This window comes from Hyperolius riggenbachi, chromosome 8 (assembly GCF_040937935.1).
Source record: "Hyperolius riggenbachi isolate aHypRig1 chromosome 8, aHypRig1.pri, whole genome shotgun sequence".
Classification (NCBI taxonomy): Eukaryota; Metazoa; Chordata; class Amphibia; order Anura; family Hyperoliidae; genus Hyperolius; species Hyperolius riggenbachi.
In genome coordinates this window covers 213,475,376-213,502,070 of record NC_090653.1, presented here as the reverse complement: position 1 = coordinate 213,502,070, position 26,695 = coordinate 213,475,376, and positions in this window count along the sequence as shown.

Sequence of the window (26,695 nt, the reverse complement as noted above, 5' to 3'; positions counted from 1 at the left end):
TCACTATCTAATTGGGGGGAACCTGTCACTATCTAACTGGGGGGGCACCTGTCACTATCTAACGGGGGGGGGCACCTGTCACTATCTAGCTGGGGGGGGGGCACCTGTCACTATCTAAGTGGGGGGCACCTGTCTATCTAAGTGGGGGGCACCTGTCACTATCTAACTAGGGGGGGCACCTGTCACTATCTAGCTGGGGGGGCACCTGTCACTATCTAAGTGGGGGGCACCTGTCACTATCTAGCTGGGGGGGCACCTGTCACTATCTAGCTGGGGGGGCACCTGTCACTATCTAAGTGGGGGGCACCTGTCACTATCTAGCTGGGGGAGCACCTGTCACTATCTAAGTGGGGGGCACCTGTCACTATCTAAGTGGGGGGCACCTGTCACTATCTAACTAGGGGGGGCACCTGTCACTATCTAGCTGGGGGGGCACCTGTCACTATCTAAGTGGGGGGCACCTGTCACTATCTAGCTGGGGGGGGGCACCTGTCACTATCTAAGTGGGGGGCACCTGTCACTATCTAAGTGGGGGGCAGCTGCCACTATCTAAGTGGGGGGCAGCTGCCACTATCTAAGTGGGGGGCACCTGTCACTATCTAGCTGGGGGGGGGGGCTCCTGTCACTATCTAGCTGGGGGGGTGCTCCTGTCACTATCTAACCTGGGGGGGGGACACCTGTCACTACCTCAACTGGGGGGACACCTGTCACCTGGCATTTCAGCCCACACATCATCCCCAATCCGGCCCAAAACACTATTGCCAGGCACAGCAGCCGGTAGAGGAGAATTTAGAAGCCAGGTGAGAGGTGTCTACCATATTAAAGGGGCATTCTGCTTATTTATGTGAAATGCTGTCTATTTATGTGCCTCATGACTGCTGAATTTGTCGTGTTGGGGGCCTCATGATTGCTGAATTTGTCTTGTTGGGGGCCTCATGATTTGTTGGGGGCATCACGATTGCTGAATTTGTCTTGTTGGGGGCCTCAAGATTGCTGAATGTGTCTTGTTGGGGGCCTCATGATTTTTTGGGGGCCTCATGATTGCTAAATTTGTCTTGTTGGGGGCATCATGATTGCTGAATTTGTCTTGTTGGGGGCCTCATGATTTGTTTGGGGCCTCATGATTGCTGAATTTGTCTTGTTGGGGGTCACATGATTGCGAACTGTGCGACTATGGAAAAGCTGAATCGTCATCATGAGACAATAGCATTAAACCTACTTTTTTAGCTTTTTAAAACGGAAAATAAAACTGGGAGGTTCTAAAAAAAAACAACACATTTTTCAGGAGTAGGATGGATGATATTGTTTATCTTCACAGTTTATTTTCAACTTGGATTTTCCATAATGTTCATGTATGAGTTAAAACGTTTGTATGTAGTTTAAATTGCTGTTGCGATAAGTGACTTTTGGGTTGCAGTTTGGACACTCGGCCTCCAAAAGGTTCACCACCACTGTCCTAATCTAATGTCCCACATTGCTAAGTTCATGTAAATTTGTCTCCACCCGTGGCCACACCCGCATTCTGGTCCATGGCCACACCTATTTTTCGGCGCGGCGCGCGCCGCGCGCCGCTCAATGGAACCCTCGTGTTTTCTGACTTCACCATTATTTTAAATTGCATTTTGTGAAAAGTGCTGCCAATCTAATTATCCTTTAATTGCATTTTTTCCCTAGGGGGGGGGGGGGGGGGGGGGGCCTGTGGCTCTAGCAAGAACCTTCGGCCCTCCAACCTGGGGTCTGAAAAAAAAAATGGCCCTCCATGCCCATGAAGTTGGACAGCACTGTTCTATACCATGACCACACAAGCAACACTAGAAGGCAGGACATATATGGGAGAATGTATTTTATTTACATAAAAATACCAGAGTATAATAAAAACTCTAGTAGAATATTTGTTGTTGTTTTTTAAATGGTAAAAACCATAAAACTTGTCAAGTAATGTCAACAATCAGACCTGGCTTAGATCATACTAACCACTCAATATGAATAAATAAAATCCATACCATTTTTCTGAAGTGTTAAAAGCTATGATAAAAATTGTAAGTATGTTGAAACAGTACAAAGGAGATTAACCGCTTGCCGACTGCTCCACGCCAGTTGGCGTGGCCGTGGAGGCAGCCTCAGGACCGCTCAATGCGAATTGGTGGGAAGTCCTGGGGCGGGGTTTTGCAGGAGATTGCATGCGTCGATGCGCGCGCATCTCTGCTTAATTCATGGAGCGCGCCTCCCAACTGTGATCGCCACTAGGAGACTGTTAGGCGGCAAACCACCATCTATTTACAATATACAACGCTGCGGTCTGTGGCAGCACTGTACTGGGGAGAGACGTGTGACACGGCTGTCCCCCTGGGAGGCTCAGAAGCGATCGGCTGTCATATCCTTTGACGAAAGACAAAGGCCTGGACCAATCAGGGCTGGCACTATCAGTAAGGCAAAGGGGCAATTGCCCCGGGGCCCCCAAGCCAAGCGTCTCCTATTGCCAGCTCGGTTTAATTACTGTATGAACATTGGATGCTCTGGCCTGCGTGTCTCTGGGTGTGGTCTGTGGTGCAGCTGGACGGATGTGCCTGACTGCATCTTCAGTGGCGAGTCAGGCAGTCTGAGGCTCTGATGAAGGAGATCAGAGGGGAAGGGCAATGGGATAGGAATAGGAAAATGCATGCAACTTTGCTGGGGGAAGGGGGCTGCTGGGGATATGCATGCATCTTTGTTGGGGGAGGGGGGCTGGGGATATGCATGCAATTTTGCTGGGGGGGGGGGGAGGCTGGGGATATGCATGCAACTTTGCTGGGAGGGGGATGGGGATATGCATGCAACTTTGCTGGGGGGGGGGGGGGGCTGGGGATATGCATGCAACTTTGCTGGGGGGGGGGGGGCTGGGGATATGCATGCAACTTTGCTGGCGGGGGGAACAATAGTGGCCCATCTGACTACTATACTGCATGGGGGCACATCTGGGCATTTATAATACTAGGGCACGTGTATTACCGTATATACCAGCGTATAAGACAACTGGGCATATAAGATGACCCCCAACTTTTCCAGTTAAAATATTGAGTTTGGGGATATACTCGCCGTATAAGACTACCCCTCTTCCAATGCACACCAAATAAAAATAGAAACAAATCATATACTGGTGCTATGTATGAACAGATACTGGTGCTGTACTGTATGTGGTACCCAGTATATAACAGTATATAGGCGATTGACTGTTTGGATTGATCAATGCTCCTTGTCTACTTATCTGTTTATCAGAGCGGTATAGAAGAATAGATTGCACTTTGCCATAAAACACGCCTCTTTCACCCTTCTGGCCCGCCCTTGTATCCTATTTGCCTCCTCCTCTGCCTCTCAGATCTCCCACATGTGCGCATGCACCGCTTCACTACAGTCCTCAGCAGTGAGATCTGAGAGTCGGTAACAGGATAGGGCATATCACCCGGCATCAATGACCCCCGGCGTATAAAACGACCCCTGACTTTTCAGATTTTCAAGGGTTAAAAAGTAGTCTTATACGCCAGAATATACAGTACCTATACTTGGGCGGGCACGGGAGGGGGGTGCACTTTTTAATCTCCACCTCTAGCGCAAATATGTGCGGAACATGGCACTGGGCTGCAGATAAACATTGACTGCTATGGGCACCTGGGTCACCTTCCTGGCTCCTTCAACCCATTGTTGGGGGGCTCCAGGTTACTTTTGCCCTGGGCCCCCACTGTAGCTACAATCACATTTAATTTCTATTTTGAAAAGGCGAAGTCTGTCTTGCATGAAGGGAGGAAAAAATCAGTTTCTGAGGTTGCGTCCGCGTGTGGGATTTTTTTAATTAAAGTTGTTTAAGCCTTTGTAGCTAGCACTAGGCTAGCTACCATTGTCCCCAAGTCCCCCTGCACCCTTCTGATCCCCCGATCACCGCCACTATAGGTTACCTAGCCGCGATCCCACGAGAGCCAGAGCCTCCCCAGTGAGCTTTAGTCGTCGCTATGGCGACGATCAGACATGACGTCTGACGTCATCGACGTTATGACGTCATGCGCAATCCCGATCCTTCCCATAGCTGATTGGAGAGGCTGCGCCATCGCATAAAGGCGGCGATCGGTGCCGATCAATAAAGAGCGCAGGGACTTGTGTGACAATGGTAGCAAGCGAAGTGCTAGCTACAAAGGCTAAAACAGCTATTATTAAAAAAGATCCCTCCCGGGGCACAGCTGAGACTTTTAACACTTGACACTTGCAAGTGATCTGGCAAATTATGGTGACACTTAACATTAATGTATACTTTTCCCTTAATGAAAGGTATGCAGTGAAAGGAATAGCAGGGCAGAGGCAAGTTGTCTGAGACAACTGCTAGAGGTCTAGAAGAAATTATACCTAATAAATATACATGGACTTGAAAGACACCACTTGTCATGTTCAAATTTCCTTTCTACAAGGTCACGTTTGCTTGTCATTGGTGACATGGAGCAACAGTAACTTGTCAACATGTCCTGTTAGCTTAGGAAGAAACTGATTCATCCATAACCAGCAACACATGAGTGTGTAAGTGCCACACATTCATGCGCTAGGTCGTATGAGCTGAGAGTAAATGTATACAATCATAAATATGTGCTGTCTTAAAGGACCACTGTCACGAAAATCTTAAAATTTTAAATACATGTAAAGACATACAAATAAGAAGTATGTCTCTTCCAGAGTAAAATGATGCATAAATTACTTTTCTCCTATATTGCTTTCACTTACAGTAGGTAGTAGATATCTGACATTACCGACAGGTTTTGGGCTAGTCCATCTCTCCATAGGGGATTCTCAGCATGTCCTTTGTTCTTTATAAAGAGAATCCCTGAAAAAGATTTATACAAAGATGCTGGCCAGCCTCTCTGCTCACCATAAACTTTTTTGGCAGTTGGACAGAGCAACTGCCATTCACTAAGTGCTTTTGAAAATAAAGAAAACTCTGAGAGCCCTCCCCATGAGGAGATGGACTAGTCTGAAACCTGTTGGTTCTGTCAGATTTCTACTACTTACAGTAAGTGACAGCAACATAGGAGAAAAGTAATTTATGGTAAGAAACATACTTCTTATTCGTATGTGTTTACATATTTTTTTTAAATTTTAAGATTATCATAACAGTCTTCCTTTTAAAAACACAGGGGCTGAGTAGTTTAGCCAGGTGCAAAGAAAACTGGAGGGAGAGTGGATAATTTGCTCTAAACAATTAGTAATGTTTCAGTTGTTAAATGAAACTAAGAGGCAGATTTATCAATGCCAATGTAAAAAAAAAAAAAAATTGGAGCAAAGCTGGACCCAAACTGGAACAGTTGCTCACAACAACCAATCAGAATCCTCAATTAGAGATGTAGCTAACGGTTCCCGAACCGTTCGCCGGCGAACATCTCTGAATGCATGGGGCTTTTACTACTTCCAGGTCGCTCTGACCCGAAATAGTACGCATGCGCTGCCGGGCGAAGCGCGTCCTAGATCGCGCTCCTGTTGCCGGGCACTCTCTGCGCATGTGCGTGACGCCATGAACGACGTCACGCACATGCGCAGAGAGTGCCCGGCAACAGGAGCGCGATCTAGGATGCGCTTTGCCGGGCAGTGCAGGCGTACTACTCCGGGTCAGAGCGACCTGGAAGTAGTAAAAGCCCCAGAGATGTTCGCCGAGCGAACAGTTCGCAACATCTCTATCCTCAATTTGAGCATCTGCTCCACTTTTGCACCATAAATATCAATAGGAAGTAGGATAAATGAAGTCCTGAGTTATCTGAGGGTACGAGATGCTTGAATGATTAAAAAGTACAGGGTGGGCCATTTATATGGATACACCTTAATAAAATGGGAATGGTTGGTGATATTAACTTCCTGTTTGTGACACATTAGTGTATGTGAGGGGGGGAAACTTTTCTAGATGGGTGGTGACCATGGTGGCCATTTTGAAGTCGGCCATTTTGAATCCAACTTTTGTTTTTTCAATAGGAAGAGGGTCATGTGAGACATGAAACTTATTGGGAATTTCACAAGAAAAACAATGGTGTGCTTGGTTTTAACTTAACTTTATTATTTTGTGAGTTATTTACAAGTTTCTGACCACTTATAAAATCTGTTTAATGTGCTGCCCATTGTGTTGGATATTCAATGCAACCCTCTTCTCCCACTCTTCACACACTGATAGCAACACCACAGGTGAAATGCTAACACAGGCTTCCAGTAGCCGTAGTTTCAGGTGCTGCACATCTTGTATCTTCACAGCATAGACAATTTCCTTCAGATGACCTCAAAGATAAAAGTCTAAGGGGGTCAGATCGGGAGACTTTGGGGGCCATTCAACTGGCCCACGTTGACCAATCCCCTTTCCAGGAAACTGTCCATCTAGGAATGCTCGGACTTGACACCCATAATGTGGTGGTGCACCATATTATGGGTGTCAGGTCTGAGCATTCCTAGATTAAGTGACAGTGTGCACACATTGCTAAGTTATAAGTTGGTAGTTCTGGAAAGTAGGTATATCAATATAATGCCACCTTTACTGTATATGGCCAGTATGTGTATTATTTAATCTTAATCTGTATTATTTGTTTAGCCCCCTTTAGGCTAGGTTCACACTGGGGCATTGCGCATGCTGTGAAAACAGGATAAAATAGAATCAGCTTTATTTACCAAGTGCGACTGAAGTCACACTCAGCATTATTCATGGTACACACGGCATAACTAAAACAGAGTTAACAGAAGTAGGAACAAAAGATAATTGACAACACAGAAAAAATACAATAAAAATATATATACCGTGAGGGGGCTTACAGGACAGAGGTGGGATGTCAAAAATGAAAAACTAGGGGGCGAGAATAGAAGAGCTAGGGAATTCTGCATGAGAGATTAGATTACTTGAGTTCAAGAGAAGGACGGCCAGAGAGAAGGAGAAGCTCCTGTGCCGGGTAGTTCTGGTGGCAATGGTCCTGAGGCGGCAACCAGAGGGGAGGCTGTTGAGTGGGTGCAGTCATTCAGTATCTTGAAAGCTCTGGACCTCAATCGGGTGGTGTGTATGAGGTCCAGAGGTGGAAGGGGTGACCCGATGATCCTCTCTGCATTGTTGATGACTCTTTGAAGTTTGAGTCTGTCGCTTGCGGATCACAAAGCAATAGCGCGGAAAATTGCCATCGTGCTTTATATACCTTTCGATACAATGCAAATGGTGAAGCTTACAGCCAATTAAAAGTAGCCTCCACTGCAACTGTACATGCGCACATTGTTCGGTACCACACAGCATGCCTCGTGTTATGCCAACAGATCCGTCACACCACACTCTATTACTCTATTACACCGACATGAACGTACCATTACAGTATAATTGCGTAGCCTTAACAATATAATTATGTTGTCTGCTGCAATGCACCACTACCCCCCATTGTGAACGTATTACAGTATATTCTTGGATTGTTCCAATACAACCTCAGGCTTTTTGGAAGTTATCTGATATTATTACTTAGGGATATAATTTCTTGGTGTGTGGAAAGCAGATAGTATATAATAAATGCACAAGACATTTAAAGTACACAAATACATCAAGAAAAATATTTCAATTAAAAAATCAAAACAAAAAAACATTTGTATGGTCTAAGAAAAGAAAAACCCATACATTTTCTTCTAATACCAAACAAATTACACAAGGGAGTATAAATAGATCCCACCACATTGTTGTCCCCAATACATCACTCCTATTTGTATGTGCCAAACAACAACACAGCTAGTTACATCAATGTCATCATGACTATCCCCATGGAATACACAGCAATACACCACTAGCCCACAATGGCAAATACATTTACACATTTGTTGTGCCTTATTTACTCTATATTTTATGTCTCACTCTATTTTATATTTTTTTTATATGCTGATCCTAATATTGTTCAATACAGGTATAAAAGAAAACCTGCAGCATAAATACACTGATAACATACACATTTGTATAGAAATATAATAACTAGCCAAGCCAGCAGAAAGCAAATGAGCAGTGTCTACAGTACACCAATATAACTGCCAAGGCATATTGGAATGTGGAATTGTATCTATAGCCCTAATCCTAAATAGCGCTTTCCTGGAATCCCACAGTCTTATCTTATATCTGAAAATAAAAACCCTACCCTCATGTACATGCGCCAGTTGAATCTTCTCAGTCATTCTGCGCTGCCCACCGGACCCACTGTGACAACTGCCATCCTCTTCACACTGTTCTTTGGAGCCCGGCAGAAGCATATTTGAAACTCCCACTGGGGCTCCCTATTCGTCCACTAAGTGGACCAATGAGAATCCTGTTGATTCTCATTAGTGGATAAACGAGAAGCCCCAATGGGGCTCCAAATAACAGTAAGAAGAGGATGGCAGCAGCGATAGTCATGGCTGGTCCCACAGGCGGCCAGGAGCAACGTGCAAGCAGTGCCTGGCATACAGCACAGATGTCAAATGACAGGAGCTGTTTTAGTCTTGGACGTTGAGTAGAAGCACATCTTGTGAGCAGGTCAGCAGTGCTGTGGTGCTGATGAACAGCTCTATAGCAGAAATACCTCTCTCCACATTGCAAAGAACACCAGAGCACCACCCAGGTGAATGGCTAGTATTCACCTGAGTTATGCTCTTAATGCTCCGACATCACAAAGCCCTGTGGCAGGAAGCTCTTAAAAAAGAAGCTGTCAAAACGCAAGCCAGCCTCCTTGTGTTCCACCTTCCCCCAGTTCCCAGTTGTCCTTCACTCCACCTTCCAGACTGCCCGCTTTATTGGTCATTACCACAGAGTCAGCATTACATCCCTCAGATTTTTGAGGTGAAAAAAATGATGTTGCTGGGTAAGCCCCTTCAGAACAGCTTTTACCATACCAGCTGGTTAAATGTGAGGCCTTCAAAAATTTGTATGCATTTCAGCAACGCGGCGAAAGATACCTGGAAGATGAAACTTTTCCCTGATGGGCATCCCAGACCTATACCGGCATGTGCAGTGGCAGGTGAACAAATCTCTGGCACACAGTGTTGAGGCTAAGGTCCATCTGACCACAGACACCTGGTTTTCAAAACACGGGCAGGGAATGTACATGACTTTCACTGCCCACTGAGTAAACATGGTGGTGATGGTGGGGAAAGAAGCACTGTACTGCACTGGACTACAGCAGTAGAAAGAGTTATTGGTAGCAGCCATTAATAGCAAAAGGAGGACAATATCCATGGTGTCACAAAGCTTGATAACACAAGATATATAGGGTCACGGGGAGGGAGCAATCCAGCAGGGTGTAAAAAAGCAGACTAGAACATAGCAACGGGGGTGTCAAGTCAAGATGGGGAAAACTTCTCGACCCATGGTGACCATATTTTTTCAACCTGCTCCTTTTTTTTATATAAAGTGAAAGTCTTTTCCATCCAATAATATTCATTGATTTTGTGTTTCAGAGACGGTTTTGGTAGAGAGGAGGATTTCCACTCTTCAGCTATGATAGCTTTAGTAGTGTTGCAGAAATGCAATAAAAATGTATTACTAAATTTAGAGAGAAGAGGATCAGCTTTATTGAAAAGGGAAACCCATGGGTCAAGAACTACCTCCGTACCAAGAACTGAGGAGGCTAGTCAGAAGCATTCTTCCCAGAAATCATGCATTACAGTACAACCCCACCAACAATGGGCCTGATCAGCCCGAGTACCACATCCTCTCTAAAGCATTGATCTGAGGGGGAGAGGCCCCTATTGAAAAGGGATTAGGGAGATTTATACCAGTCATAAAGTATTTTATATCCTCTTTCCCCAACCAAGCTATTTTTGGATGTTTGGCTAAATCTAGAAAGATGGATTCCCAGGCGTCTAAACACCAAACCCTCTAAAGCCTGTCTTGCCATTTAACGATTGTGGGAGAAATTTCTTCCAGGTGCTGATACCAAATTTCATGATAAAATAATGATATCATTCCTGGAGTGTGCATGTAAGAGTGAAACTCCTTAGCAATAGAAGGTTGGGAAGTCTCAAGGCCCTCCTTCGCACAACTTTGAACAAAATGCCTGATCTGTATGTACGTAAAAAAGTAATGTAGCTGAAGATTAAATTTAGCTTGTGTGTGCTGACCATGGCATGAGGCTACCATCAGGAGCAACGTCTTTAAGCTTAAGTGGGCCTATGCTGAGCCAATTTGACCATGGCTGTGTATCAATGCCAGGTGGAAAGTTCATGTTTAAAAGGATGGATTCCTCAAGGAAATTGTACATCTTTTTTAAAGGAATTGGGGCTGCAGAGATGCCCTGAAGGTTTCAGAAGTCTGCTGGCCATTAAAGTCCATGGGGCTTGCCGTGAACAATCGGTTTGCAAATGTCTGCAGAAAAATTTGCAAGCGCCATCACTAGTCATCATCTTTACTGCCAGACAAGAAAAAAGCTAGACCGCACCAGCTGCCATTATCTACAACTACACCCACTTACAATTTAATAGGCTAAAACATTTTTTTTTATACATATACATATGCATAGAGAGAAATACTGCTTTCTTGGCAGTTGGAAACAGTCCACAATACAAACAGGTTTACAGACAGGAAACTATCATAATCATGGTCATGACATCACACTGTGGGGGGGTTTCACCACAATATCAGCCACACGGACTCCCCTGATTCACTCTTAGATAAAAGGTAAGGATTTCTCATGGAAATGGGGGAATCAGCTACTGATTGGGAAGAAGATCAATCCCTGATTAAAGATCATCTTTAAAGGATACATCCAAGCTATTTAAAAAATAAAAATCCACTCACTTGGGGCTTCCTCTAGCCCCTGACAGCCGTCCTGTGCCCTCGCCGCAGCTCCGGTGGCTCCCGGTCTCCTCCGCTGCAGATGCCGACCTCGCCGGGTTGGCTTCTTCTGCGCTCCACCATGCGGCTCACATGGTGCTTCCTCCAGCCCCCGACAGCCGTCCTGTGCCCTCACCGCAGCTCCGGAGGCTTCCGGTCTCCTCCGCTGTAGTCGGCTTCCGGGTCGACTTCTTCTGCGCTCCACCGTGCGTCTCACATGGGCGCACTGATGTCATCAGGACAGTACTGCGCAGGCACCCCAGGTAAGTGGATTTTTAATTTTTAATTCGCTTGGACATAACCTTTAAAAACTGTGGTATGTACACTTTTTATCAGGGTCATTTGGTTAGTTTGTGTAGTGATTGTGATTTAAAAAGAGTAAACAGTTGTTTGGCAATAAATGCCTTCAACCATCCACTAACCACGTCTAAAAGAAACGTTTTTGTGGTATCATTCAGATTCTTTGAAAAACGGTTAAGAAGTCATAAATTCTGCCATGGTTAGTAAACTTTCAGAGCACAACTGAAATCTCACAGCACATAAACTTTGGCTGGTGGTGGTTGTAACAATCATTAGAGAGATTTGCAGTGAAGATTGCCTAATACCAAATGTGTATGAGTGATGTGAGGGTGATGAGATCATGAGTTAGAGAAGTAGCTTTCAATATTCTATGGGACTGATTTACAATCACAGAAGCACAGACAACTAAAGCCAAATTGGAGCAGATGGCCGAAGCCACAAATTAGTCTTCAGCAGATAAATTAAACAGGGATCCTGGGAGGTTGTTTCACTGTGCTTTTATTTTTACCACTGGTTGTAAATTGTAAAAAAAATAAATAAAAAAAATTCTCACTTATTTTTAACCTCAACTATAAGCAGAGCTCATTCATAAGATAAACAGATACAGAGTTGTTAATCGTGAGATAAACAGCTAAGGAGAGGTACATCGTAAGTTACCATATTTTTTGGCGTGTAAGATGCTCCGGAATATAAGACTTAGACTAGTATAAAAACCATGACACATGGGGGAGCGGGAGACACATGGGGGGAGCGGTAGACTCGTGGGGGGACAATGCAGAGAGTCGGTGGTTAGTATTGGCAGGTGTTTGTAAGTTGGGGACTCACTGTATTCGGCATATAAAATATTAAATAAGGAATGAAAAATCATGAGCTAGGCAGTTAAGAAGGTATAAATCATGTCTTAAAGGGACTCCGAGCAGTGCAGAAACTATGGAAAGATGCATATCATTTTAAAGCTCTCTTTCTCCTCTTTCCAATGATATATAAACCACCACCCTACGTCTTTTAGTTTTCGATATTTTCGCGATTGAAATTGCCGCGGTCGCGATTTCAATCGCGAAAATAGAGAAAACTAAAAGGTGTAGGGCGACGATTTAGGTGTCGTCAGAAAGAGAAGAAAGAGAGCTTTAAAATGATATCCATCAAGCCATAGTTATATTGTATTACACAGGGCGACACTTTCCCCAGTGTCAGCAGCTCCATTCTGCTGAATGCAGCTGCTGACTTTGACAAAAAGTCGCCCTGTGTAATACAATATAACTATGGCTTGATGGATATCATTTTAAAGCTCTCTTTCTCCTCTTTCTGACGACACCTAAATCGTTGCCCTACGCCTTTTAGTTTTCTCTATTTTCGCGATTGAAATCGCGGCCACGGCAATTTCAATCGCGAAAATAGCGAAAACTAAAAGGCGTAGGGTGGCGGTTTATATATCATTGGAAAGAGGAGAAAGAGAGCTTTAAAATGATGTGCATCTTCCCATAGTTTCTGCACTGCTCGGAGTCCCTTTAAGGGAGTCTGAAGTGGATTTAAAAAAAAACAAAAAAACAGATACTTACCTAAGGAGAGGGAACACTCTGGGTACTATAAAACCCTTCTGCTCTCCTCCCGCTGTTCTCGATCCCCCCACCCCCCCAGGCTCCCGTTAGCAGTCCATGACCTTCAGTTGTGGACTGCTCTCTTCCGTGTTGGGTTGCCTTCAGCAGTCTTCGGAGGCACTCGGACTTCCGAAGCCGGCTTTTCTGTACTGCGCACGCATGAGCAATCTCTCGCGTGAACTTGCGCGTGTGCAGTACAGAGCCACCGGTCTTGCTGAGGAAGATTGCTGAAGTCTCCCGGGGCGGGAGATCTAAACGGAGGAGTCTGTGGAGGAACGAGGAAACAAGGAGAACGGGAAGGCTCTATAGGACCCAGAACCTTCCCTCTCCTTAGGTGAGTATCTGTTTTTTATTGTTGTTTTTTTTAATCCGCTTCAGACTCACTTTAAGTCATTAAGGAGAGATAATGATGGGTTAAGTAAGAAAATAGAGAGTAAATAAATAAGGGCCTGAACACACTATCTAACAAACACTTCTGTGTGCTCAGGTGCTCAGCTCCTTTGCTGAGTCAATTCCTGAGATTGTCAGTGGTGTAACAATAGCCCCTGCTACCTCCAACTTAGTGTAGTGCAGGGTGCGGTGTAATATTTACCCGTTTCATCACTGGGAGTCTCCTCCGTACTTCCAGGCAGCTGCACGCTCTATGCTAACATCCTATGGCTTCCTACCACATGACTTGCAATGGTCACATGATCAAAACCTGGAGGATGACAGCTTGGAGTTGCTGGGAAGCCCTGAGGCGACCCACAGTGCTGGAGCAGGTACATATTACACAGTTTTTTCCTCTTACTGGCCAAACATGTGGGGGGTGGGAGTTCATGTGTATGTTTTTTTTTCTACTGGCTGCATTTGCAAGTGCTGGAATGAAATTTGGAGCCCCAGGTGGCCCCCTGCAAACTTCCCAGGGGGCTTCATACCTTTTTGTTATGACCCAGCTCATTGTGTCATTATATCATAGTGATTAGTGAAGGAATACCTAGAGGACATTCTTTATGGGCCTATGGTTGTTGTAGAACGAGACGGACTCTGGACTGACAGGTATATATATATATATATATATGAATATATATATATATAAATATATATATATGAATATATATATATATATATAAATATATATATATATATATATGAATATATATATATATATATATATATATATATATATATATATATATATATATATAGTATATCTTGCAAATGTTGTCTTTACTATTAACTCACATACATTTCTAGCACCTGTAAGAAGTAAGAAAGGGAGGCCGACACCTTACTGGCGGCTGCGTTAAAAGCCTCCACTTATTCTTTCCCAACGTGTTATAAACTCAATAAAAAAACTGGAACAATTTGGTAATTTCTGTAGAATAATCACATTTTAAGGGTCAAATAAGAGAGAAAAGATATATGCTCTTAGTTTCTATTACATTAGATGCTGTAATTATAAAAACCTGTCAGCCGATATTAAACAATATCAATCTTGCTGTATGTTTTGCCAAAGGCACCTGTTGGCTTGCCTGACTCAGCTGTCAGTGCATATTCATTCAAAGAATTACACAACCTGTTTGCCTGGCAATCCTAATTTCAGTGTGTGCTTTATTATACAGTGAACAAAAGAATCACAAATATCAATGAAAATATCCCCAAGCAACTAACTTGCTTCAGAAGCTGAAAAAATATAAGAGCCTTCTGCATCAATCTCCTCTTTCACTGAGACTTTTAATCTTTTCTTTCAATGGTTATTATTGTTTTCATTATTAATAATAATGGTGATTACTTTGATTGAAAGCAGACAGGAGACCATTCAGTTCAATCTTCATTAAAGTAAATATGGCGAGCTGTGAAATTGGGCCCCTGTCCAAACATCGGACACCCTTCTTTTTCAGCATTTTGCCATTATATTAATCCAAAAGCACATATCAAGCGTGATGTGTTTTAATTATTAGACTATTATTTTACCATTGACAAACAGATAATACCATACCAATGACTGGCATATATCAAAGACATGCAGATGATACCCAAAATAGACAGATACAAATGATATGCAAATATTACCAATGTCTATCAGATAAGATCAATGATAGGCAGATGTCAATGAACGATATTACTATTGACAAGCATTGCCAACAATAGGCAGATAGCATCAATCACAGTCAAATGAAACCAATATCATGCAGGTAGTGAAGGCTGTTTTATAAAAATCGATATGTCGGGCTATGCAAAGGATTCTCAGGGAGCAGGTGCTCAAAAGTAAAAAAACAAAAAACAAAAAAAAAAAAACAAAGGACATGTTGCTGTGATGGTTTGCAAGTTCGGTCAAAAAGTAGGAGTGGTTATAGGGTGGGATTAAACTTCTTTTTTAAAGGGAATCTAAAGCAAAGGGTAGAAAAAGAGTTCCACTTACTTGGGGCTTCTACCAGCCTCCTGAAGCCGTCCTGTCCCGTGCCGGTCCTCAAGGACCCTCTGGTTCCCCGCCATGGTTTAGTTTTATTTTATGCCAACGTACATTGCCAGTGGCCTTGGCCACGTGCGTCCTGGTTTGCTCTCCTGCCGGCAAGAGTGACCTGCGCAGGACACACTCGCCAAAGGAAACGCGAACCAGGTGCACTGGCCCACCGACTAATCAGTCAGTCGGCGGAAACGCAACTAAGCCGTGGCAGAGGACCGGAGGATCATTGAAGACTGGTTCGGGCACAAGACGGCTTCAGAGGGCTGGTAGAAGCCCTAGGTAAGTAGAACTATTTTTCTACCCTTTGCTTTAGGTTCCCTTTAAGCAAACCTGTAAGTTTTTTTTTTTCCAATAAAAGTTAGATACTTACCTCAGGAGAGGGAAGCCTCTGGATTCTCAGAGGCTTATACTATCTCCCTCCACCTCTCTGCTCCAGCGCTGTGTCCTCCGGAAGCTCGTGGCCAAGCTACCTTACAAAAACGAGGGTGACATCACTGCACCTGCACAGTAGCACAGACCCACTCAGACAGGTGGAAAAAGCCAATCAGGTCTGTGCTACTGCGCAGATGCAGATGGCTTGCGCATATTAATACAGATCCCCTCAGCCTTCAACATAAAAACAGTCAACATCCTGGCATTTTTCTCCAGGTATGGAGGGAAGGGGGCAGCTTTGAGGGACAAGGCAGCTCAGGTAACTATAACTTTTTTTTTTTTTTTAACAAGACGACTGCTAGAATTTTAACAGGAATGTTGGAGATGTGCTTCAATATACAATGTTTCATGTGTCCTTAATTGTGCAGATCCCACTACATCTGCCAAAATTCCTCCATATGTAATGAGTGCTGCCATCATGCCCTCCCCATATACAACAAATGCTGTCACCATGTTGCCCATGCACAAGTACCAGTACCATGCACACCATTATATAGCAAGTGTTGCCACCACACTCACGAATATGTACCAACTAGCAAGTGTTGCCAATGCCAACACGCGCCTTAATATATAACCTGTATTGCCACCGTGCTTACCATTATATAGTCAGTGCTGGGGGGGGGCTGTACAGGGTTAGCTGTCAGGTAGGGTTTTGTGCAGGAATGGGGGCGGGGGCAGGTTACTCATCAGAAAGGGTGGGGGGTGGTTAGGGGTAGGCATTGGGGGGAGGGTTCTGTGTGAGATTAGGGTTAGGTTTAGGTACAGTAAAATATCAATATTAAATACCAATATTTTACAATCCTTCTATATACTTTAATAGTAGATAAATTTCTACTATTGGCTTTCCTGGGCGCCCACATTTCCAGGCGCCCTTTTGTTATGTATGCGCTGCCAATAACAAATCCTGCTATCATGCTCCCATGTACACATACTGAAAATACATTGGTAGTGTGACAAGTGCGTCACTTTATAAGCCGGAAGCTTACTCTTTTTCTTTTAAGTTAGCCAATAAAGGGTATCATCCTGATTTAAACTTCCTTGTTCCCCATAGCAATCAGTCATAGTACTTGCTGCAGTTGTAAGTCAGCGCTCTAAAATGAAAATTGAGAGAAGTACACGTGTTTGAGTTGAAGGAACTGTCATTATCACATACAGTACACTGAGGACTACATTGCAGGGCACAAAGTCACATCCTGTTTTCCCACGAGACATCGGAAACATAAATTATACAAACTTTATACCACAGAAAAGAAAGCAGATGATAGACGTGTCCTTACTACCACTCATTATATCTATACACACATTCAGATTATTAATCTGATCTGTGACACAATTTGGCTTTAAGGAAAGTCTCAAAGCTGCAGAGAAATAAGGTGTGCATGAAAAAGTGGCGTGAGGAAAAAAGGGTGCAGGGTTTCTTTATAAAAAATATTGTTAATATCCTTTCCGTTAATAAAAATATTGTTTATATCTATATGATATTCTTTGTTTTTAAAGTGTAGATGGTGTATACTCTCAAACAGAACCTTCTACTACCAATGCCTGACCATAACCCCCCTGGTGGTGCCCCCCGCAAGAACCCCCAGTGGTGCCTAACCCTAAGACCCCCCCCCGGTGGTGCCTAACCCTATGACCCCCCCCGGTGGTGCCTAACCCTAACCACCCCCCTCCACACAAACACCCTTTCTGACGACTAACCCTAACTGCCCCCCCCACACACACACACACAGACACACTTACAAACAAAATTTGGACATACAAACAATAAAATATTGGATAACATAAAATGTGTACATGCAAATGAAATAATTTTACAAAAACTATAACATTGCAAGTTTCAAAACGATAACATATTTCACAAACTTGAATGTTCTAATGTTGAAAACAATATCTATTGGGCACCCAAATTTCTGCTTTGGGTGCCATGTTAAAGATATTTGCATTATCGCCTATGGGGCACCCAAATCATCCATTAGCCATGGGTGCCCAAATTTCCTGCTTCCATGCATGTGAAGCAAAGGCCAAAGGGCCATAACCCATAGCAACCATTCACACAGTTGATCTTTCTGTCAGCTGATTTCAGGAAATGGAGGTCTGATAACTTGCTACAAACGAGTCTGTTTTCCACTTAAACTTTGCTTCTCACACAACAATGATTAATCCAGCTGACAAGCATTTCTATAGTAAGACAATTGGGATTGATTTACTAAGACTGGAGAACAACAGGGTGTGTTGCAAAGCATAAATGACCCAGCAAATGTGGTAAAAGTTTCAGACCCATTCAGAATCAGAATCAGAATCAGAATCATTTATTTCGCCAAGCATGAGGGGTCATGCCCGGAATTGTTTTTGGCACAATACAAATAGCTCAGGAAGAGAACATAGAGAGAGACAGGTATCAGATTAACATTACATTGTAAACACATCACATTCTCAGAGTGTCACTGAGATGTCTAATAGTTAGTCTTGTGGGCTAGTCAGATGTGCGGCAGTAGCGCTGCCGGCCCCGCCGCTCGTTGAAGCTTGCTTTGATGGTAGAATGTGGAGGGAGTTAAGGAGGCTGACTGCCGAGGGGAAGAACGAGTTCCTGTGTCTCATGGTTTTAGTGGAGATGGCTCGTAGCCTCCGTCCCAAGGGCAGAATGCTGAAGTAGCGGTGGCCTGGGTGAGAGGGATCATTTGCAATCCTCAATGCCCTGGTTTTTAGTCTTTTGTTGTGCAGTAGGGCAAGTGAGGGGAGGGGGCACCCAATGATCCTCTCTGCTGACCTGATGACCCTCTGTAGTTTGTCCCTATCATTTACAGTGGCGCCAGTATACCACACCAAGATGGAGGAGCAGAGGATCGACTCAATGGTGGCGGAGTAAAAGCTGGTTAGAATTTCTTGAGTCATGCCGAACTTTCTCAGCTGGCGGAGGAAGAAGAGTCTTTGTTGGGCCTTCCGTTGGGTGGCAGTGATGTTGGGCTTCCAGCTGAGGCCACTGGAGATGGTGGTACCCAGAAGCCGGGCGCAGGGTACTCTGGTTACCTCATTGCCGCCAATGTAGATTGGAGGTGGGGTGGGAGCGGCCTTCCTGAAGTCGATGATTAACTCAACGGTCTTTGCAGTGTTTAGCACCAGCCTGTTCTCCTTGCTCCAGTTGCAAATTCTCTCCACCTGCTGACGGTACTCATGGACATTATCCTTGGTGACAAGGCCAACGATGGTGGTGTCGTCAGCGAACTTGATGACCTTGACAGAGTCTGCCTCAGATCTGCAATTGTTTGTGTACAGGGAGAACAGCAGTGGTGACAGTACGCAGCCTTGAGGAGCCCCTGTATTCGTGGTCGCAGCTTGAGAGTGGATGTCGCCCAATCTGACGACTTGGGACCTATTGGAAAGAAAGTCTGTGATCCAAAGTTGTAGACTTGGGTGGACTCCAAGTGCAGCTAGGTCCCGTTGGAGAATGCCTGGGCAGATGGTGTTAAAGGCCGAGCTGAAGTCCAGAAGTAGTATTCTGGCGTACGTGTCTGGCCTATCAAGGTGGTCGTTGATGAGCTCTAGGCAGATATTGATCGCATCATCAGTGGACCTGTTTGCTCTGTATGCGAACTGGAAGGGGTCTATGAGGGGCGAAGTAGAGAGCTTGAGGTAGGCCAGGACCGTGCGCTCCATGGTTTTCATGATGACGGATGTTAGGGCCACGGGCCTAAAATTGTTAAGTTCGGTGACCCCTTGTTTCTTAGGCACAGGTATGATGGTAGACCTCTTGAAGCACGCAGGGACCTTGCCTTCCCCCAGGGACTTGGTGAAGATAGCAAAGAGGATAGGAGCAAGTTGCCTGCAGCAGGTTTTCAGGCAAGCTGGAGATACTCCGTCGGGGCCGGGGGCTTTCCTAGCATTTAGGGTTGATAGTAGGCGCAGGACTTCGGCTTCACACACCACCGTGGGAGAGGGCAGTCTCGGGGTGTTGTCAGCAGGGCATGGGGATGGGGATTCCTAGGTCGTATCAATGGATGGTCAGCAAATTAGAGTTTATGTGATCTGTAAGGAGTCACATGGACACGCCTATAACACAAGTATATATGATTTATGTTCTAGCTACGTACACCTGAACTTAGCTACGGCAGATGAAAATGATTGCCATGGCTGAAAATTGGGCGTCAGGCAACAGCGGCTGCATAATGTCTGCTAAAGATCCGACATGCTGGATCTTTAGCAATCCCCGACACATGAGGACCACACAATCACACTGTTCTCCTTGCTCCCCTGCCCCCTCTGCCACACGCCGTTTGTTCTCTCTCTGCCCTTCGCATAGCAAACAAATTGCGTAACGTACTCTATGTCAATGGTGTGAGTACTAGTAAAATTGCCATGTACTGCATGCATACAAGAACTTTAATGTAGGTTAGTGAATATGCCCCATTGAGAAATAAATCATGCATTAAGACAGATAAGAAGAGCACTGTGGTGTAGAGGATAACACTCTCGTCTTGCAATGCTGTGTAAGTTCTTCTTCTTCTGGGCAATCTGGATTCCTCCCACATCTCAAAAACATACACATAAGTTAAATGACTTCACCCTTAATTGGCTCTACACTATGATGGACATGTGACTATGAAAGGGATTGTGAGCCCCTCTGAGGGACAGTTGGTGACAAGACTTTATACTTTGTACAACGCTGAGGAAGATGTAAGCACTATACTGTATAAATACTAAAATAATACTACTAAAATCATGAGTTAAAAACAGAAAAGGGGCCTGATGCAAGGAAGTTTGGTAACTTTGCTGTGCACAGACAGAGCTCACGTAGTCGGATTTTTGTAAGGTCCGCAAAGGCCTGGGCCTTGGGTGGCTGCAGCTCAAGGGGGGCACCTGGATATAAAATAGGGTTTGCTACATATAAAAGAGGAGGCTGCAAATGGGGAGTAACACATTAAAAAGGGAAACTGATCCCCAAAGGGCATGAAAGAAAGGGGCTGCAGTGCAAGATTACACATGAAAGAAAGGGGCTTGGAATGAGAGGGACCCTGCTGCCCATGTAAGGGTAGCCCTAACATACCTGGTCTAGGGGTGGAAAAAGTTTGGCAATTTTACTGGTCCTAATGCCAGAGCATCACCCATTACTCTATTAGCGTCACATGTGCGTTGCTAAGGTAACATGCGGTACACCACGTTTCCATAGCAAAATGCACGTTATCCCAGTAATGCATGTGGCGCTAAGAGTAATAAGCAGTGCTCCCCTTCAGTTAGGACTGGTGAAATTGCTGTGCGCAGGCAGCACACCGCAAATGTACCAGCCTTTTCTGCATCAGGCCCCAGGAGAGTTAAGAAGTAAATAAAATAACTTGTGCAAAAAGTTGTGTGAATAAACGGCCATGAATTTATTGTAGAACGGTACCTACAGACATGAATTGACAGTTGCTGCTTTTGGCCCGATTCTCACATTTACAGATCCATTGCAGGCAATGGCAAAAAAAGTGCAGTTGGAACTAACTGTTACCTCTTCCACTTTCCAACAGAAAGGAACACTCAGATGAGTCCTCTTATGGTTTTTAATGGATTGCCATAACATTGCAACCTATCTGGTTTCTGAACAGACAGTCCAGGAATTAAACAGCCTGTCTGGGTGGACAGCACTTTACCAGACAGCTTGGTCCTGTAGAGTTCAGGAATGCAGCTTCTGTCAACTTCTCTGGCTCCTATACAGTTACTGTAGTCATGTGACATTAGTCTATGGTAGGGATTAAGGTACGAACACACGTCTGATTAAGGTACGTACAGTGGAGGAAATAATTATTTGACCCCTCACTGATTTTGTAAGTTTGTCCAATGACAAAGAAATGAAAAGTCTCAGAACAGTATCATTTCAATGGTAGGTTTATTTTAACAGTGGCAGATAGCACATCAAAAGGAAAATCGAAAAAATAACCTTAAATAAAAGATAGCAACTGATTTGCATTTCATTGAGTGAAATAAGTTTTTAAACCCCTACCAACCATTAAGAGTTCTGGCTCCCACAGAGTGGTTAGACACTTCTACTCAATTAGTCAACCTCATTAAGGACACCTGTCTTAACTAGTCACCTGTATAAAAGACACCTGTCCACAGAATCAATCAATCAAGCAGACTCCAAACTCTCCAACATGGGAAAGACCAAAGAGCTGTCCAAGGATGTCAGAGACAAAATTGTAGACCTGCACAAGGCTGGAATGGGCTACAAAACCATTAGCAAGAAGCTGGGAGAGAAGGTGACAACTGTTGGTGCGATTGTTCGAAAATGGAAGGAGCACAAAATGACCATCAATCGACCTCGCTCTGGGGCTCCACGCAAGATCTCACCTCGTAGGGTGTCAATGGTTCTGAGAAAGGTGAAAAAGCATCCTAGAACTACACGGGAGGAGTTAGTGAATGACCTCAAATTAGCAGGGACCACAGTCACCAAGAAAACCATTGGAAACACATTACACCGCAATGGATTAAAATCCTGCAGGGCTCGCAAGGTCCCCCTGCTCAAGAAGGCACATGTGCAGGCCTGTCTGAAGTTTGCCAATGAACACCTGAATGATTCTGTGAGTGACTGGGAGAAGGTGCTGTGGTCTGATGAGACCAAAATAGAGCTCTTTGGCATTAACTCAACTCGCTGTGTTTGGAGGAAGAAAAATGCTGCCTATGACCCCCAAAACACCGTCCCCACCGTCAAGCATGGCGGTGGAAACATTTTGCTTTGGGGGTGTTTTTCTGCTAAGGGCACAGGACAACTTAATCGCATTAACGGGAAAATGGATGGAGCCATGTATCGTGAAATCCTGAACGACAACCTCCTTCCCTCTGCCAGGAAACTGAAAATGGGTCGTGGACGGGTGTTCCAGCACGACAATGACCCAAAACATACAGCAAAGGCAACAAAGGAGTGGCTCAAGAAGAAGCACATTAAGGTCATGGAGTGGCCTAGTCAGTCTCCGGACCTTAATCCAATAGAAAACCTATGGAGAGAGCTCAAGCTCAGAGTTGCACAGAGACAGCCTCGAAACCTTAGGGATTTAGAGATGATCTGCAAAGAGGAGTGGACCAACATTCCTCCTAAAATGTGTGCAAACTTGGTCATCAATTACAAGAAACGTTTGACCTCTGTGCTTGCAAACAAGGGTTTTTCCACTAAGTATTAAGTCTTTTATTGTTAGAGGGTTCAAAAACGTATTTCACTCAATGAAATGCAAATCAGTTGCTATCTTTTATTTAAAGAGACTCCGTAACAAAAATTGCATCCTGTTTTTTATCATCCTACAAGTTCCAAAAGCTATTCTAATGTGTTCTGGCTTACTGCAGCACTTTGTACTATCACTGTCTCTGTAATAAATCAATGTATCTTTCCCTTGTCAGACTTGTCAGCCTGTGTCTGGAAGGCTGCCAAGTTCTTCAGTGTTGTGGTTCTGCTATGCACTCCCCCCTCAGGGGGGAAAGAAACACACAAATGATCTCTTGAGATTCAAAAGGAATGTTGTATACAGCCTGCTTGTGTATGGATGTATTTTCTATGTGTGGACATACTGTACATCAACCTACTTCCTGTTTTGGTGGCCATTTTGTTTGTTTATAAACAAACTTTTTAAAACTGTTTTTAACCACTTTTAATGCGGCGGGGAGCGGCGAAATTGTGACAGAGGGGAATAGGAGATGTCCCCTAACGCACTGGTATGTTTACTTTTGTGCGATTTTAACAATACAGATTCTCTTTAAGGTTATTTTATCGATTTTCCTTTTAATGTGCTATCTGCCACTGTTAAAATAAACCTACCATTGAAATGATACTGTTCTGAGACTTTTCATTTCTTTGTCATTGGACAAACTTACAAAATCAGTGAGGGGTCAAATAATTATTTCCTCCACTGTACACACGTCATTTGAACGACAGTTGGACATGTGTACATTCGATCATTAGACTGATAGCAGCAGTTTTGACTGATCCGCCTGGCGGATCCATTGGACCAACTGACGTTCAAACATACGTGTGTACAAACGATTGGGAGTGGTTTGTACAAGTAATGGCCATTCAAACAAAAAGTCTTTTGATCAGTCGTTTGATCTGGTCCATTGTTCCATCCAATCCATTGACCAGTCAAACAACATGTAAATTAGCTGACATTAGTATATCAGCCGTTTTGTTAGTCTGTGTATACAAGATGTTTGTATAGTACTGACATCTTCAGCAGTGCTTTAAGGTGCATACACACGTCTGATTTTACACCTGATTGTCGTTCAAACCAGACGATTGAACGACTTGACATTCAAACAACAAGTCATTCAAACGTCCGGTTTGAACAGCAATCGTAATGTGTAATTTAAATCACTGCTGAAGATGTCAGTACTATACAAATGATGTACATAACAATAAATACAATAATAAAAGGTTTTTGGTTTTTATGCACCTTCTAATGCATTACTCTGCAAGGATGTAAGGGAATGGGAAAACTGGTCATGTAATAAGACATATGTGGGCATGCATATTTATATGGGGAGCACATGAGGGAGAGTATGTAAAGCTAATGGATAGAAAAGACAAGAGGATATGCAAATGTAATGAAAAATATACAAAAACCCATTGGCGACCTGCAAAGATAATAAGAGGCATATAAGGACCATCACATTTAAAGCCAGGCATGGAAAAGTAAATAAACTAAATGGTAGGTTCTGAGGACCTGAAAATTTAACAGAAGGCACAAAAGCCTGCAAACTTAAAGAGGAACTCCATTGAAAACATTGTAATAAAAAAGGTGCTTCATTTTTACAATAATTATGTATAAATGATTTAGTCAGTGTTTGCCCATTGTAAAATCTTTCCTCTCCCTGATTTACATTCTGCCATTTATCACATGGTGATATCTTTACTGCTGGCAGGTGAAGTCAGTGGAAGGAGATGCTGCTTGCTTTTTTGGCAGTTGGACCCAGCTGTAAACAGCTGTTATTTCCCACAATGCAATGAGTTTCACAGACAGGAAACTGTCAGGACCATGGTCCTGATATTCTACTGTGGGAGGGGTTTCACCACAATCTCAGCCATACAGAGCCCCCTGATGATCTGTTTGTGAAAAGAAAAATATTTATAATTGGAAAGGGGGTATCAGCTACTGATTGGGATGAAGTTCAATTCTTGGTCACGGTTTCCCATTAAAGAAGGCACATGAGGATCTGCAAATATTAAGTAAGGCTTCTTGGACTACTTGGTGGCCAGGACAGACCAGTGGCTGGAGCCTTTAGAACAGAATGTAGAGGTGTTGGCCTGCACTGTTGTAAGTGATTTATTGTAAAGGGTGTGGAGCACAGCTGAGGGTGTGGCGACTGACACATCTGTCTGATAAATGTCATGTGATCCATATTGCCCCTGGACAGAGGGAACAAGACCTACATCTCAATGACTTTCACATGCCCCAGTATGCTGCCACATCTTTGTCTATACCATATATTGAGCAAAGATTCACAAAATTAGCAGCACACATTCTACTCTCTGGGTAGTGCTGCTGAGAATGCTGTTGCTACTATGGTAGATTCTTTTCACTACAGCTTATCCGTAACAATTATAAGTAGGTGTATGCTACTTATAAAAGTGTAGGCTACTTTTCCCAGGGCCAGTCTAATAAAATTGTGGCATAGCCTCCTTGTTTGTGTACATATTGCGGCACCACCGCATGAGTAGTGACGCTAGTAATAGGGGCGTATCTAGGAGGTCAGTGGCCCCCTCCACCAGAAATAATCCAGCCAGGCCCCCTACTTCTCCCCTCCCCCAATCAAAAGCGTGGACAGGCCTCAGCCAAATCCCATCCAACCCATGCCGAATTTATCAAAGTGCGGCAGCGGAGTGTGAAACATTATTCACTTCCAGTAGAGTGACACATCCCCCTCTCTCTTTTCTTCAGCCACACCATGCAGCCCTTGTCACATGACATACAAAGACGAGAGCCACAAGCAGGTGGACAGTATGGCGCAGCTGAAGAGAGAAGTGAGGAGGATGTGTCAATCTGCTTAAGGCTCCCTGCACACTGCAAATCCGGTTTGTGATTCCGATTTTCAATTCCGATTTTCCCTGAATACATTCAACAGAAAAATGGATCAAAAAATGCAGCATGCAGTAAAGATTCAGGATCGGAATCGGATGTAAAAAACAATTTAAAAGCGGAATCGGAATCGCATGCAGTGTGCAGGGAGCCTAAAGCCGGTAATGTATTATGCTTTGCTGTTGTACTCTGCACCTAAACAGGGTCGGCCCCATAAGTGATGGGGGCTATTGTTACACCCATGGCTAGCAAAACATTGGTAATTTACAGTACTGTGCACTTACCCCTCCTATTCTTGAACCCTCCCTTCCTAGTGCCTAAACCTACCTCCCCACCTAATGCCCCCTCCCCCCCCACCCCCAAGTACCTAGCGCTAACCGCCCCCTAGCGCCAAGATGACCGCCATTGTAGCCAATCATCTGAAAAGTGGACGAATGGCTTCTCTATTCCTTCCCTACTGTTACAAGCCTGAATAAAGAGATAGGGGTTGATCACAGTTTGCAGAAATGCAGACATGGAATGCAGTGCTATAGAGTTTATTACAAAAATAATGAGCAAGACTATGCATACAAAATAGAGTATAATGCAAATGAAGTGCAAACATATGCATACACACTATAAACAGAGCATTCACCATACAATGATAAGCAATATGTAATTACACCCAAATCCCTATCTAACTAAATATATACAGGATAAATATATACAACCAATCGCAGTGCAAAGAAGCAAGCATAAATCAAGATCAGGACATACAAATTCGGGAAACAGCGAATCGCAGGAGCAGGCAGGAATCAAGGTCAGCACAGAATATAGACTTAGCAACAGATTAGCAGACACAGCAGACAGGATTTTTCCAGATATTCAGGCCTGTGTACACGAAGTTCTGGCACAGGTTACTTCTTTTAGGGCACTTATACCTGTATAAGGACGACACACCTGCTGCATGATTAAATTACAAAGTCACCACAGAGACCTTTGCAGAGGCAGAGCTGTCTCCAGACAGCATAGAGCCACCAACAGGTAGAGCAGTGGAAGTCCGAGACACACAAAGTCCCTAAAGCCACCTGCCAGTGGA